At 42.1% G+C, this 16,642-nt stretch overlaps 1 pseudogene; it reads right to left on the minus strand.

The window, feature by feature from the left end:
- Window positions 1-9,250: 9,250 nt before the first annotated feature.
- On the minus strand, window positions 9,251-9,368 carry LOC126261250 (5S ribosomal RNA; annotated as a pseudogene).
- Between the last annotated feature and the right edge of the window lie 7,274 nt (window positions 9,369-16,642).

The following is a 16,642-nucleotide window of genomic DNA, read 5'->3' on the forward strand; positions in this document are numbered from 1 at the left end:
CTGTAGTATCAGTGAGTATGCTGTCCGTGTGTGGAATGGGTAAGGTACGCGATCTTTCGGAGTTTGACCGAGGGCAGATTGTGATGGCCCGGAAGCTCGGCATAAGGATTTCGGAAACTGCACGACTTGTGGGATTTTCGAGCAGTGCAACACGTGACGAAACCAAGGTGAAACCACGTCCAGATATCGTGAGGTTGGGCAGCCACCCCTCATTACAGATGCGAAGGTCGTAGGCCTGACAGACTGGTAAAACATGATAGGCAGCAACTGTGGCGGAACTATCATCAGGATTTACTGCTGGGCAGAGTACAAGTGTGAGTGAACACACAGAGTATAGAACTCTCCTAACGATGGGCCTCTACAGCCGGCGACCCAAACGTGTGCCAATGTTAACACCGCGACATCGCAACTGCGGCTGAAATGGGAAACTTGACCATTGGCACTGGACATTGGTGGAGTGGCAGAGTGCTGCATGGTCTCATGTATCCAGATACCTTCTTCATCATGCTGGTGGCAGCATGTGCATCCGTCGTCTTCCCAGAGAACAGCTCCTTGACACCTGTAGTGCGGGACAGAGACAAAATGGCGGCGGCTCTGTGGAATTCACGTGGGCATCCATGGGTCCATCGGAGCTCAAGCAAAGCACCATGATGACCAAGGACTATCGTACCCTGGTTGCAGATCACGTGCACTTCTCCATGACGATCATGTTTCCCGACGACAGAGGCATTTTTCAACATGATAATGCACCATGTCACAAGACCAGGAGTGTGATGGAGTGGTTCGAGGAACACAGTGGCGAGTTCCAATTCATGTGCTGGATCCCTATCTTGCCAAATCTGAACCCAATCGAACACACCTGGATGTAATTGAACGTGGTATCAGAGCTCATCGCTCCCCTCCCCGGAATTTACGGGAATTAGGTGACTTGTGTGTGCAGATGTGATGTCAGCTCCCTACAACGGCCTACCAAGACCTTTTTACTTCCATGCGCCGCCAAAGGTGGAAATACAGGCTACAACGTAGTTGGTCATAATGTTGTGCCTGATCAGCGTAAATCTTTACTGTATTCGGAAGTAAATGAATTATTACGCTAACATTTCACTATCAGATCAAACATCTATAACTGAGACCTACACGTTTCACATAGAACCTACTTGTTGTTTTCCTTTTTTAGCTTGATAGCGTATGGAAACAAAATAAATAAGCTGATCTTATTCTTTAGTGCTTCTCGCCTTCCTGTCGTCAAATTTCGCCATCACTAGACAAAATTATTTTTCATTCTCTTAATATCATCTGTTGTTAAACCGTAGTATTCTATCGTACTAGTCCAAAGCAAGCGGCAAAGAAACAGCGACACAAAAGAAATGCCACAACTGCAAACTATAATACGATGTACAAAAAATTGTCAACGAACAAGAAAGCAACTTTCACTCGAGAATTTAAACGGCTCTTATCAAAAGTACTTTAAGAAAAGTACATACTCTGTAGAAAGAATGACCGACCCTAATATGGCAATATACTTACAAAAATAGATACGGTATCCATTAATTACTTTTTTTTGTTAATCAGTAGAACACTATTCTAATTGAGCCGATTATTACGACTAGTTGGAGGGTTGTCAGCTTATGACACAACGTTTGGAGTGGCCAGCACTCATTTCTAGAAATGAGGTAAAATTGTTACTCCTGATTGTAGATTTGAACACCTGGGTCTTTCCATTGGACAGCTGGTAAAAGACTGTTCGTGTCTTACTTTTTTTCACCCACGCGGGGTCCCCAAATGCGAAGCCCGCAGTATTTGCTAACTCTTGTTACGTGGCTAATCCGGCACTGAAGTGGACAGGAGACCGGAATCACTTAATTTCCATGTTAAAACTCTATTTATTCTGCTGGTCGTAGTACGTTTATCATTGTAAACATGTAGGAACGGCAAGCTGCATTGTTACCATTGATATACGCATCAGCCCGCTTTCGGAAAAAAAATGACATTCCGTTTCGGGACATCGATGATTGACTCATTACGAAGTTCTGTCAATTTTTGGCACAATCACTTTTTACGACACAACCATAGCTGCTTTCGAGCCACAATGACCATAATATCTGAAGATGACCATTGTGGGCCGAAACCGGTGGTTATGATTGTGTCATAAAAAGTGATTGTGTCAAAAATAACAAAAAGTTATAAACCGCTTTTGCGGAGAAATATGGATGCTCTGCTATATCCATGGAGTATTTCGTATCGTCTTCCAGAAACCGGGCACAATTCTCTTTCCTCTTGTAAAGGCATTTAACACACAGCAGACTTTAAATGCTTCCAAAAATCCCTCTTGGATTTACCCCTGATGAATTGGTCCACTTGCTCCTATCCATCTGTCACGAAATCTGTTGCTCAGAAGCCGACTAGTATTAAAACTGAAATGAAGATGAGCTCGATGTATGTTTGCTGTTAGATCGGCTATGATACTTTTTATGAATGATTGCCGCGATTACTGTGAGGAGTGATAAGAAAGAGTTCTAAATGGAAATAAAGCGTTTCCGGTCCTGAGCTTTTATATTATATTCTCTGCTTTATTGAGTGAATAATGTTTACTAGTAGTTAAACCGTACACCGTTGCTGCACACTATGTGGCAACTAAGCCTCATCTGCTCCAACTGATAGCTTCCACGTAGTTGATCTGTTTTTTACCTTGTGAGCCAACCACATGATGATTATTTTTGTAATGGAAATTCTTTTCCGTTAGCGGCGGTGAAAAATATGCTTCGTATACTTTTTACTTTCCATATGAGCTAATCATATGGTGCTTAAAATGTGTGGCAAAAAATCCTACGTCAGGATCGCAAAAATTCCATTACTGATAACTAGTTTCTGTCCATTGGCAAGCCATCTTGACATCTATAATTCAGAAAACTGCATATAGGAAATGAACAATAGCAAGCTTCATTCTCTGACTTGTTACCGTGTCAGTTCTGGGTAGGATCTCGAGTTTTCGGCGATTACCTACATTCTCTTGGCCCGTCAGGAGCAACTGACCTGCGGCAAGAAGTTCGAGAATTTTTTATACAACAGTGACATCGCGAAAGACTTTGTTCTCAGTAGAAAGATAAATTTAATATTTATTTCGCTCCAGTCGCGGAGTGGCAGAGCGGTTCTAGGCGCTTCAGTCTGGAACCTAGCGACCGCTACGGTCGCAGGTTCGAATCCTGCCACGGGCATGGATGTGTGCGATGCCCTTAGGCTAGTTAGGTTTAAATAGTTCTAAGTTCTATGGGCTGATGACCTCAGATGTGAAGTCCCACAGTGCTCAGAGCGATTTGAACCACTTTTGTTCCAGTCGCTTAAGAGTGGCACTAGCAGCGCTACACTGACGACGAAAATCAGGTTTGCTTTAAATACACACTGTAATGGTCGTGAGCGTTAGTTAGCTTTGAGACGAGACGTGGCGAGTTGATATTAGACAAGAGTACCTTTAAGGCGAAGAAGACGCCATTATCAGCATCTCACTGAGCTTGAAAGAGGTCTTGTAGTAGGGCTACGAGAAGCTGGATGTTCCTTCTGAGATATTGCAGAAAGACTTGGCAGGAATGTAGCCACTGTAGACGAAAAAAATGAAATGAGAGTATGGAATTGTTGGCCGGGAGGCCCCATCAAGGGAAGTTCGGCCGCTGAGTGCAGGTCTTATTTCACTCGACGCCACATTGGGCGACTTGCGTGCCGGCGATGAGGATGAAATGATGATGAAGACAACACAACACCCAGTCCACGAGCGGAGAAAATCTCCAAACCCGGCTGGGATTCGAACCCGGGCCCGCTTGCATGGGAGGCGAGCACGTTACCACCCAGCTAAGCAGGCGGACGCCATTGTACATAAATGCTGGCAACGGTGGGTACGAGAATGTACCGTCGCAAGCAAGTCCTGGCTCCGGACCGCCATTTGCTACTGCCGAGAGGGAAGTCCATCGTGTTCGACGTGTGGTTCTGGCTCGTCCTAGTGCATCTGCAGCGGCAATGTGAGCAGCAGTTGGCACCACAGTGACACTACGAAATATTACAAATCGGTTACATGAAGGACAGCTACGAGACAGACGCGCTATAGCTGGCATTCCACTGTCCCCAAACCACCGCCATTTGCGACTTCAGTGTTGTTAAGCGAGAGCTCATTGAAGGGCAGGGTGGAGGTATGTTGTGTTTTCTGGTGAAATTTCTGGTCGTGTGTAGATTAGAAGGAAGCCAGTTGAGGGCCTGCATCCAAACTGTCTGCGTGCTAGACGTACTCGACCTATATCTGAAATTATGGTCTGGGGTGCAATTTCATACGACAGCAGGAACACACTCGTAGTTATCGTACGCTCCGTGACTGATGAATTGTACATCAGTCCGGTGATTCGACCTGTTGTGCTGTCATTCATGAACAGCGTCCAGGGGGTGTTTTCCAACAGGATAACTCTAGCCCACTTGCGACAGTCGTGACCCAGCATGCTCTACAGAGTGTCGACATGTTGCCTGGGCCTGCTGGATCACCAGATCTGACTCCAATCGAGCACATATGCGACATCATCGGACGACAACTCCAGCGTCATCCACAAACACCGATAACCGTCCCTCTACTGACCGATGAAGTGCGACAGGAATGGAACTCCATCCCAGAAATTGAGATCCGGCACCTGTACAACACAATGCATGCACGTTTTCATGCTTGCGTTCAACATTCTGCCAGATACACCAGTTATTATTGTACCAACAAAAAATATGGTTCAAATGGCTCTGAGCACTATGGGACTTACTTTCTGAGGTCATCAGTCCCCTAGAACTTAGAACTACTTAAACCTAACTAACCTAAGGACATCACACACAACCATGTCCGAGGCAGGATTCGAACCTGCGACCGTAGCGATTGTACCAACACTTGGCATCTGCAATGCCTTACATGCCTTACATTAACCTGTGATCTTGCAATGTTAATCACTTAAATACGTTACCTAGACAACTGTATTCCGGAAATTTTATTGCTCTACATTACTTTTTTTCGTGTTGCAATTTTTTTTCTGTTAGTGTGTGATGTTGGTTTTGGAAATGTAGATTTGTTTCTATTAGCGTTGGCTAAAGTATGCGTCTGTGTACCACTACAGTTTATCAACACCTCTCTACTAGAGGAGGACGAAGTGAAGGAAGGAAGAGGGTGGGGAGGGGACATAACGGGGTGAGAGGTGACTGCGTTCCCTGAAATATTACCTCTCTCAGTTTCCTCATTTGCTGCTACTACGTTCATGCCGAATACCGCAAATTTTCCGCAGATTGAGCAAAACTGCATCAACGGAGAAATTCGCCAATATCCGTCGCTTGGCGAGAGGAGGCCGCTATGAAGCCAATTAAGGTGCTGGTGCGGTGGGGGTGTGGGCCCCGGCTCGAGAATCAGCATTTGAACGGAAGATTAAGCTATTAAGCCGGCCCTGTCACGAAGACAGTCATTGTCTTTCGAACCCCTTAATTACCAGCTCCTATTAGACCAGTGATTGCGTTCTAATACAATTACGTTTTCAATTTGGAACTTAATTCCACAATGCAGCTTACAGGTACGCACCCGAGAAAGTCAATCGTTTGGTCAGGAAATAAAGCCGCGGTGCTAAGAGGGCTGATGCCCCAGAACAGCCTGGCGAGAACACGGAGGCAGTCTGTCGCGAGTTGAGCTCCGGGGCAGATGAAAGGCCGGTGGTATAGTCGCTGCAACTTGCAACCAATCGATAGTTTCCGTCTTCATCATCGCGGAAGAATTGCGTTATGTGCCGCTAACCTGCACGAGGAGAAATGGAAGAAATTTGCGTGCCAGACATCCATTAACGTTCGGTGGTGTTTGTGGAAACGGCGGAACGTGCGATACGATCTAGCTGTCGGCCTCTTTTTATTTCCAGTTCGTACACGATCAGATAAACCGCACATTAGGTAACATCCTGGTGTTTGCACATTTTTCATTGCCCGAGAGTTTCGCCAAATTTTACGTCTTTAAGAAAATCTTTATTTACGCGAGTAAGCTGAGTTTGGTATTAAAAAATATTTGTCCTATTTTGTCACAGATAAATCTGCCGACTACATCGACGCTTAGGCTTAATATTCGGACACACGATGGTAGCCTACACGGGGCTACATCCCTTAAATACGAAACGAAGGGCAAAATTAATGTTGAACTCTCCTTCCCTTATCGGGCGATGTGATACCATGCCGACGAGAAAACAATATACGTGAACTCAAATTATGTTAAACAATACTAGTAAATATTCAGTTTAAAAATTATGTGGCAGTAGACAAATGATCAGTATAGAGCGAAAACTCACACTTAAAGTGATACAGCATTACATTGCTAGAGACGAAGCTTAAATTCAGATTACAGATGTTCAGGGACGGAAATCAGACGTGTCCTTTTCAAAGGAAACTTCCTATCATATGTCTTGAGCTATTAAAAGAAACCACGGAAAACTTCAATCTAGTTGCCTAGACGTGGAGTTGAACCCCAATCCTCCCAAAAGGGAGTTCAGTATCATTGCCACTGGGCCACTTTAATAACTGCTAATGGAAATTTCAGTCTTACTAGTGAGTTACACACATGCAGTAATACATTTTATTGACATAGAGTCTTAGTAATCGAATGCTGAATGGGGTCTTTCGAGGCCATAGCACTTGAAATCATAGATTCGTTATGTAAAAACGGTAAACAATTGCGTTGTCAATGAGCTAGGTGCAGAAACAGTTTTTGAAACCATTGGAGAAGCTGTTTTCTACCTACCAGACTGTTGTTGAACTTCTTACATTTCTATAACTATTTTGTGCTGCAAAAATTTCCTTTCTGGTTCTCAGGAATTTGAGTCCTAGAGCACTATCTGTGTAGCAGACAGAATATTAACCCTATTTTTATGCATTTGTTAAAGATTTTATCTGTGCGCTGTAAATACATATCAGTTTTTATGGCTCACATTCTGCGCTGTTGTGTCTTTATAACCAACCGAAAAATTTTTATTGCATGAGGGATACGAGCCATATTTGTACATGTTTGGGATATATATCCTTTCTTCCACTGCATGCATGGAACGTTTGCCCAGGCAACGTACTGTCACAGATTCTAGATCCTTTTTGCCACCGACACCGGGTCACTAAGACACAAAAGGAAAATTTATCCGTATTCATCACTGTTGTACTTCTTTTCACATACCGTAATTATTACGTTCCTTAAGAATAATCACTAGGACGACTTTCAAGTTAGCAGGCTTCAAAAATGCATTACTAACACAAATATCATCTTTCAGACTTCCTGCAAGAAGCAAACCGACTATCAAGTATTGTAAAGTGAACGTAACTACACGTTAGTATTTCTGAAACTTTATTTAGCCTCATCCATGTCGGACAGGAAAATCAAGAAGGCAAATGAGATTGGGTGTCTAAAAGTTAGATTGAGAAATAAGATTAACGGGTAGTGCTAAGTTTGCAAATCAAGAATCGCCAGAGGAAAATAATAAGCTGGAGAAGTAGGCATGACTACAAACAGAGAAGACAGAAGCATCTGTATACCATGAGCTTATGCGGGAAGCCATATTAAACAAAGAAAGCCGAAAAGTGGGAGGACTGTACAGAAGGACTGCATGAAGTAAGGGAACAGAGTAATGGCTATGCAGGTAGGTTGTAATAGTTAATAGTAACGCAGTGTTAGGGAACTTTGCGCGGGATATACTGACGTGGGGAGCTGCATCAAATCAGGTCTTCGGGCTAATTCGAATAACACCCTATACAGCATAGACTATGTCCAATTTTTAGTAGTTAGAGATGTAGCTGTTAGTATATAACTCAAATAAGTAACGACACAAGGTATTAAGCAAAGGCAGGTGATTGAATTCAGACTTGATTTTGATAAATTACACCTCCTTCTTCAAAAAGCTTACTAAATCTCTTGAAAGACTACTTTACTTCTTCCCGTTCGATTTCTTTTGCGGAGGCAGAACTACTGATTCGAATGCGTTCCTTTAGTTTTCTTTTTCTACCACCTCCAGAGACAAAAATCTAAATGAGTAAGATGTAGAACCTTGATGGCCAGGAAACGTCATCATTCCTGCCTTTTCTTCTTCTGACGGCTAGAATGTGTACGAGCTCCATCATGCTGGAATAACACACCCATAATTGTAGCGAAGGATCCTCTTCCCTTAATGCTGGAGGAAAGTCCAGGTAACGGGGTCTTTTAAGGCGATACGGTTCCATAACAGCCCCTTTAATGACTGTCTTTAGTATCAAAGCACATATTTACAGAGAAGCGTTACTGAAAGTGCGTATTTGAAAAATAAGCCGCAAAACTGTTGCATCTTTGGGTATATCTAAATAAAAAAGACTAGCACATGAGGAAATCAACTTTTTTATATAAACGGCAAGAATCTAGGTAGAAGATAATATAACGTGACATACAAAATACGTAACTGACAAAACCAAAGTTAAACGTATTAGTCGACTTACTTATTTTCAGATCAGTTACGGGAAAAAGCTGAGCGCTTTTTACAAGAATCAGATCCGTTTCGGTAAGATTTATTTTATTTGATTTGCATCTCTTTACCGTTCTTTTACTCATTATAATTTATTCTATGGCACTGTTTTATGGTGCTTTACACTACGTCTTGTCTTTGATCGCGGATACAGTTTAATATGGCAGTTCATCCTTAAGTCCCTTTTCCTGGTTTTACAACTTTCTTTTAGGGCTGAGCTTCCTTGATGGTGGTCTTATTCTGGCAGTTTTACGTTTTGACTTTCGTCACTGTTACGACGAATTTATTATAACCTAAATGGGAATGTTGGGACGTCCAATGCGTTCGAAATTTTTCCCGTAAATCATTTGAAAACATTTACTATGTTTAAATTTGTTTTTGTCAGTTGAGTATTTTGTATCTTTTCCCGAGATTCATGCCATTTCTACAAAAAATTACATATTTTTAATTCCCCCATTAGCAATTTTTCTTTATTTAGATGTACCTTAAGATGCAACTCTAACGTTGTGAAATTAGTAACTACTACAAAAAAAAAGCACTCCGTCTCCAGGCCATAAGTGGCTCATAGGTACCATCCGACCGCCATGTCATCCTCAGCTGAAGATGCGGATAGTAGGGGAATATGATCAGCACACCGCTCTCCCGGTCGTTACGATAGTTTTCTTTGACCGGAGCTGCTACTATTCCGTCGAGTAGCTCCTCAATTTGCATCACGAGGCTGATTGCACCCTGAAAAACGGCAACAGCACATGGCGGCCCGGATGGTCACCCATCCAAGTGCTGGCCACGCCCAACAGCGCTTAACTACGGTGATCTGACAGGAACCGTTGTATCCATTGCGGCAAGGCCGTTGCCGCGGTAATATTATTAAAGGATCATAAAACAGCTGTTTCTGGTATTATTTTTCAGGAATGCATACCTTCAGCTGTGGGTGCCCATATTAAGAGGGGCGGTCAGTAAGTAGGGCAACAAATATTTTCCTGAAAGCAGGTTTGTTTTCCTCAGGATTACAACACACGATATTATTCCCCATTCTTTTGGCTACAGAACCCTATTTTTCAACATAATCTCCCTTCAATGCAACGGCCCTACACCACCTTACTGGGATGGTCTGTACGCCTGCATGGTACTACTCCACTGGTCGACGTCAGAGACATAATCTTGCTGCATCAATATCGTCCCCATCATCCACGTACTGAATCTCGCTGAGTGCATCCTTCATTGGGCCAAACAGATGGAAGTCCGAAGGACAGAGATTCGGGCTGCAGGATGGATGAGGAAAAACAGCTCAATGAAATTTTGTGAGCTTCTCTCTGGTGCGCAGGTTTTAGTGAGTCCTTGCATTGTAATGGGGAACGAGAAGGTCGATCGCATTTTTGTGGCGACGAACACACAGAAGTCGTTTCTTCAGTTTCCTGAGAGTATCACAGTCAGCTTCAGAGTTCATCGTTGTACCATGACAGAGGACATTAAACAGAATAACACCTTCAGAGTCCCAGAAAATCGTCGCCATTACTTTACGCCTGAACTTTTTCATCGGAGGAGATGTGATGCGGAACCAGTCTATGGATTGCCATTTTGTTTCCGGTTCGAAATGATGGACCTGTGTTTCATCGCCTGTGACGATTTTCGACAAAAAATGGTCACGCGCAAGCAGTTGCGCATAGATGGTCTTACTTTCCTGTTTATGGTCTTGTGTTTGGTGGCGATGAACACTGCGGCAACTCGCCTTTGAGTATGCCAGCTGGTGGGCGAGTCTGTCGGCACCACCAACAGAGACGTCTAGTTGTGCAGCGAAGTGTTTGCCTGTGATCCGCCGACCACCTCTAATGAGACTTCCGAACGTTCCAATGCTGCAGAAGTTATAACGGTGTGCGGCTGGCCGGTAAGCAGGAGTTTGGACAGGTTTCCGCGTCCTTGTTGCGGTGACGACAGACACCTCACCCAACGACTCACCGTGCTTTTGTTCACTGCCAGGTCTCCGTAGATATTCTGTAAGCGTCTGTGAATCACTGCTGCGCTCTGGTTTTCCGCCAAACGAAAATGACAGCAGTCTGCTTGGAACTCCCCTCCGTTACTGACACCAACTTGAAAGCTAGGTATATTGCTGACACCTGTCGGAAGTTCATGAAATTACAGGAACTGCAACGAGAATATTCCACGTAGTCGCACAAAAAATTAAGTGTTCTTTCAACCGAAATTGGCAGAGACGAACTGTGTTGCATTAATTACTGAAGGCCCCATAAAAAATCTTTGCTGCTTTCAAATATGTTTCTCCACAAAGGCGTACGATTTTCGTCGGAGCACCGATGTGACTTACGAGTGTTACAAATACCAGTGAAACTACCAATGGAATTACTTGGCGATCTGTGATTAAGAAACGACAGCATTCTAATCATCTACCGTCACCTCTTTCTTGAAGATGTTGTATCCGCTGTAAATGATATGGGTACAGGCCATACATACGAAGTGTCCGTCATGTTATTGCATATGGAATACCGATATGTCCAGAAATTCTGCGTGTGATTGTTGAAGAATTAGGTCCTACCAAGTGAATAATGTGTTGTACTTCGTTCACACTCCGTTCATATACACTTTCAGATGAAACAACTACTGGGCACTGCATCAGTGTAACGTAGTTTCGTGAAAACACAGGCAAACACTCGAATCTGATAATCTGCGGTTACCGTATTCTCTATCAGCAGCAGCAGCGTTTCCATTACAAAACTCGTACACAAATACTACAAGCACATAATCAGCAAATGTAAATGCTTCAACGATTCAGTCTAATTGGCGAACAAACCACAATCACAGCTGAAACATTCAATTTTGTAAACACAAGCCCAACTTCTTAACCTAAACTTCAAAACAAAAACGATAATCGATAAATAAACAAATATCAACTCGAATACTAACACGCGAAATGAAATTTATCGCTGTATATTTCTAATCTATAAAATGTATATTTTATTCGAATTATTCTGTGCTGACATCTCCCAAATATTTACTTTTTTCTTTGGAAAATCCTCTATGCTCGTATATGCGGCATACCCCACATAACTCTGGCATCTACAAGAACCACGTATTTTAATGTGACGAGAAGCGTTTCAGACGAAGGATGTTTGGTTCCAAAAGCATCGTCTGCTTCCAAATCTCTGCAAGTAAACTGTGTGATGGCTGGGTGTTGTGTGCTGTCCTTAGGTTAGTTAGGTTTAAGTAGTTCTAAGTTCTAGGGGACTGATGACCATAGATGTTAAGTCCCATAGTGCTCAAAGCCATTTGAACCAAGTAAATTGTATGTTGATCTGTCAGGAATTACCGTCATTAGACAGCGTGGAATGGATTTATTTATGATTTTTGGTTGCCGATCGCGGTCCATAGTTGTATTGGAAGTGTAGGGATTGAGATCAGCTAGTGCAGCAGAGTGTTAACATTTTAAAAGTATCTACATTAGGAGAAATATTTATAAAAAATGTACTCGAATATATCATTAGAAAAGTTGTGATTCTTGAGTTTCTCCGGCGTATTTGATAATCAAAATATCCACGGGTGTGCTGCCGGTCTATAGTGTCCAGCAGGCACAATATTTCGGCGATCATACGTGTCGCCATCATCAGGTGAATTGACGGACTGAGCTCCTGTGAACGTGCCGGCACGGAGATCCGTACGCTATGGCTGCTCAGAGGGAACTGGGTTCGGTCGCGGCGGCGGCCGATTTAAATACCCTCCGCCCGCGGCGCGCTCCCTCAGCCGTCCGCGCCCCGCGCCACGGTCGCGCGGTGGAACAGATCGCGACGGCGTCTGAGATGACGTCGGTGTGATGGCTCTGTCCGCCGTGGTCGTCACAACTATACGTTTGTTCGATTTACTCTTGATTAACCCAATCGCTGGTTCCCAAGCCTTGCTAAGATTATAGCCACAGTCACGGTTTATGAGGTCGTCATTGGTGCGAATTTCGATGGCCTCTCTAACAACGCTGTCCCAGTATCTCGACGTCTGTACCAGAATCCTCGTGCGGTCATACTCCATGGCGTGATTTTCCGACAAACAATGTTCAGCGACCGCCGACTTGCTCGGATACATCAGTCGAGTATGCCTCTGGTGTTCACGGCATCGATCCTCGACGGTACGCATCGTCTGACCAATATACGACTTGCCACATTGACACGGAATCTGGTACACGCCGGCCTTCCTCAAACCGAGGTCATCTTTGGCGCTCCCCACCAGTGCACGAGCTTTATTCGGAGGACAAAACACAGTTCCTACCCGGTGTTTCTTCAGAATGCGGGCGATTTTCCCCGAGAGTGCGCCTGTGTATGGAATAAATGCAGTGCCTACCTCCTCCTTCGTGACTTCATCCATCTCAACAGGTTGTGCTGCAGTGGTTGGGCGGAGAGCACGTTGAATCTGCCACTCTGAGTACCCATTTTTTCGAAATACAGTTCGCAGATGTTCCAATTCCTGGGGTAGACTCTCTGCATCGGAGATAGTGCGCGCCCTATCTACTAGAGTTTTAAGTACCCCATTCCTCTGTGAAGGGTGGTGGCAGCTGTCTGCGTGCAAATACCGATCAGTGTGCGTTGTCTTCCGATACACCCCATGACCTAGTTAGTTGCATGGTATGTTTGTCAGTTTATTTGGAATGTCTTCCACCTTGAGCATCTTTGCATGCTGAACACATAAGTGATACGAACTGATTGGCAACCAAAGCTTGCCGTTTTATTCAGTAGAGCTCGGGCGAGTGAGAAGGTGGAAACAATTGTCGGCCAGAGAGGGAGAGAGACAGCACTTCGGAAAAAGGTAATTTATATTGAGTTTATTAGCTGCAAGGCGAGTCCAGTAATTATTGTAGTGTAAAGATCTCTTAGTGTCTAACAATATCTACACATTAGCATGAAGGGTGGATTATCAGTCATGTACTTAGTATTGTAATTAGCTTTCTGCCCCCACTGTCGGTAAAACTATTTTATTAAGAAAGGTAAATAGTTAATATTATTTAATTTAAAGTGAGTGTTCAGAGAGCAACTTTACGGATGTGACAATGTTAAGAAAAGCTAATAGTTCATGTTACTACAGACCTTTCCGGAGTTATTAAAAGCGTTTAACCTAACTGCAAAACATTCTGTTAATTATTTACAAAACATTCCAGTGGAATTTATCGTCACTGCCTAAATGAGAAATGTGTCTGGTAAAAAGTTGTACTGTCATGCTTTGCACCACTAAGTGAACTGTAACAATAATTTTTGAAATAGAATCAAAAAAGTTATCTGCAAAATAAGCCTAGAAAATAAAGTAAAAATGCAAACAGCCGCGCAGTGATTTATTTCAGCTCATCATTCTTACAGTGCAGACAGATCAGAGTCGCGTTATCCGTTGCAAGAGAAGAATCTATTGTAGAGTTTAAATGAACATTCTGAGAGAGAATTAAAAGCAGTTTTTTGTTCAATGATAAAGTCATTCTTAGTGTTATTGATAACCATTCTTCATTTTCAATTTCACTTACAGACAGTCGGATGCAGTTTAGATTAACTGATATCGAACATATGAAAAGTAATTTGCACAGTCTTTTTCGTGTTTAAACGTAGGGTAGCAAAGATGATTCTGAATCAGACATAGTAATCGGAATTTTATACTTGCTTTCAGATTGCTAGCCAAAGGTTCTGGTACACAGACATAGTTTCTAGTTAATAAGTTCAACCTTCTTGAATAGTTTTCCTGCTCAGAATACGATCGTTTTGGCAGCTTTTTGATTCCACAGTTAGATCAAAAAGCTTTGCTTCTGCATCTCCTACTGATATGTCCATGCACTATTAATAAGTGTTTGAATGGTGTTAAATATTGTGAGTGGAAAGTAAAATTTTGTGCAACAACAAAGTATTTTTTCCCAGAAGATGTTGTTTGAGCCCAGGCACAGACCGCACAAGCTTGAATATGGAGGTAGTGAAGATAAGTAGTGACTTCTTAATAACTGTCAGTTAAGTTAATATTACACCATGAGAAAATTAATTAGAGCCCATTTCACCTTATCTATTGAAAATTTCATTTATTTCAACGTATTTCTCGAAAAAAAGAAGTATTCTGTGGGCCAGTTTCCGCATATTTTAGACTTAGGTTTTCATACTTATTTAAGACGCCTGCGTAGGTATTAAGTGAAGAATTTAGGTTGTTTTCGTTACACATATATTTAGCAGTACCGTACCTACTCGAGGAATTAAATATTTTAAGTTGTATCTTTTATTTCCTTTCAAAACGTGTAATGTCCTTATCGCGCATATGCAGTCTAAGGCCTAATTTTTCGAGTACACAAGTTTTGATTTCTAACGTTACCTTAAGTGCATTACGTTACTATATTGATAGTATACACGTATATTAATGTTCCGCGGAACTTAAGTGACTGTTGTGATGGTAGTTAATAGAGTATTACTGTTATTTCCTAGATAAATTTTGTAAAATGATTGTTTACGAAGTTCTGTTATTAGGTAGGAGCTATGGAAGAGGTATGGGCGAGATCTTGCAGGAAAAATTAGTTGCCAGATACCAGGCCACAAGTTTTTTCAAGCCCAGTGCATGTCTTAGCCAAGTGATGGTGGATAAAAGATCATTGTGCAAGTACTTTACAAAGAAGGATCATTGATAGGGATCAGGGTTACAATACTGTGATTGGATATAAATAGCATCTGAAACGAACCATAAAAATGTTGATTCGCTTCCTGCTTTCATGCGGTATGATCGACCCCTGTCAAGAGGTTCAATACGGAATTATATAAGCTGTTTAGGGCCGCTACTTTGTCAGGCATGGTTGGGTCCCTGTTGATGCTATTAGCAGCTGGGTCTTTGCAAGTCATAGACTGCATTTCAGTAGCAAAGGGAGGGGTAAACTGGTTGGAGTGATAGCTAAATCTTTAAGGAGGTACTGAAACTCAGGGGACTACCTCCTTATTAGGCCAAGATCAGCGTCCAATGATTCAACATTGAATGAAATTAAGCTTAATGGAAAGCTCACACAGGCAGGTAGTAGAGATGTTAAAATATCATAAGATTGTCACAAAAGTATAGTGCAAAACAGTGTTGATATATTGCATGAGAAAAACAAGGGATTAAAAAACAAAGTAGATGAGGTTCTAGTTTGTTTAGGAGATTTAGAAACTAAGGGTGGAATAAATGTACTATACCTGTCTGACCATTACATAGCCACAAATATGGAAAACGTAAATGTAGGTGGATATAAGCTATCAGCACACGAAAATAGTGTGGAGAGCGGAGGGGTTTCCATATAAGTCAAAATTTATCATAGTGTGAAAAAATTAGAAACTAACAAAATTTTGTGTAGAGCAACATAAAGAAGCATGTGTGCCTGAGCTTAAACTAAATAATGGTACTTTATAAATAATGGCAATTTCTAAATAATGGTACTTTTGTAATTGTAGCCATATGTAGTTCCCCACTGGGAAATTTTCAGTTGTTATTAAAATACACGGATTCTTTGTTGTCCTGTTTGCCAGACAGAGGGAAGGAAATTATTGTTTGTAGGGGTTTTAATATAGATTTTCTGGAAGAGTCTGATAGAAAGAATGACCTTGAAGTATTACTTGATTCTTTCGATTTGACATGAGTTACTGATTTTCCTACTCAGGTAGTACAGGAAAGTAGCACATTGATAGATGATGTTTTTATAGATCAAAATTAATTTAGTCAAATAAAAACTTTTCTTAAGGAAATCTTTTTGGTCTACATGCACAGTTACTTATGACAGTATATGACATAGCTCCGTACAGTCATGCAAAACAGTACTCCAAAATCGTGCATTCAATTCACGATTTAAAAACTGCAAATTTTAGAGGTAGTTCGCAACAGTTAGACTGGAATGAGGTGTACAGGGATCCTGATGCTTATCTAAAATTTAACCTTTTTGATACTTTGTGAGTATATCTGAAAACAATTTCCCTGAGAAATAGTGAAACATATTTGTAAGAAACCTATTAAAAGCTGTGGCTTACTAAAGGGCTAAAAATATCTTGTAAAGAGAAGAAGAGGGGCAGGAGGAGATTAGTGTTTAACACCCCATCACCAATGAGGTCATTAGAGACCGATCACAAGCTCAGATTAGGGAAGGATGGAGAAGGAACGCA

Source organism: Schistocerca nitens, chromosome 5 (genome assembly GCF_023898315.1).
Source record: "Schistocerca nitens isolate TAMUIC-IGC-003100 chromosome 5, iqSchNite1.1, whole genome shotgun sequence".
NCBI lineage: Eukaryota > Metazoa > Arthropoda > Insecta > Orthoptera > Acrididae > Schistocerca > Schistocerca nitens.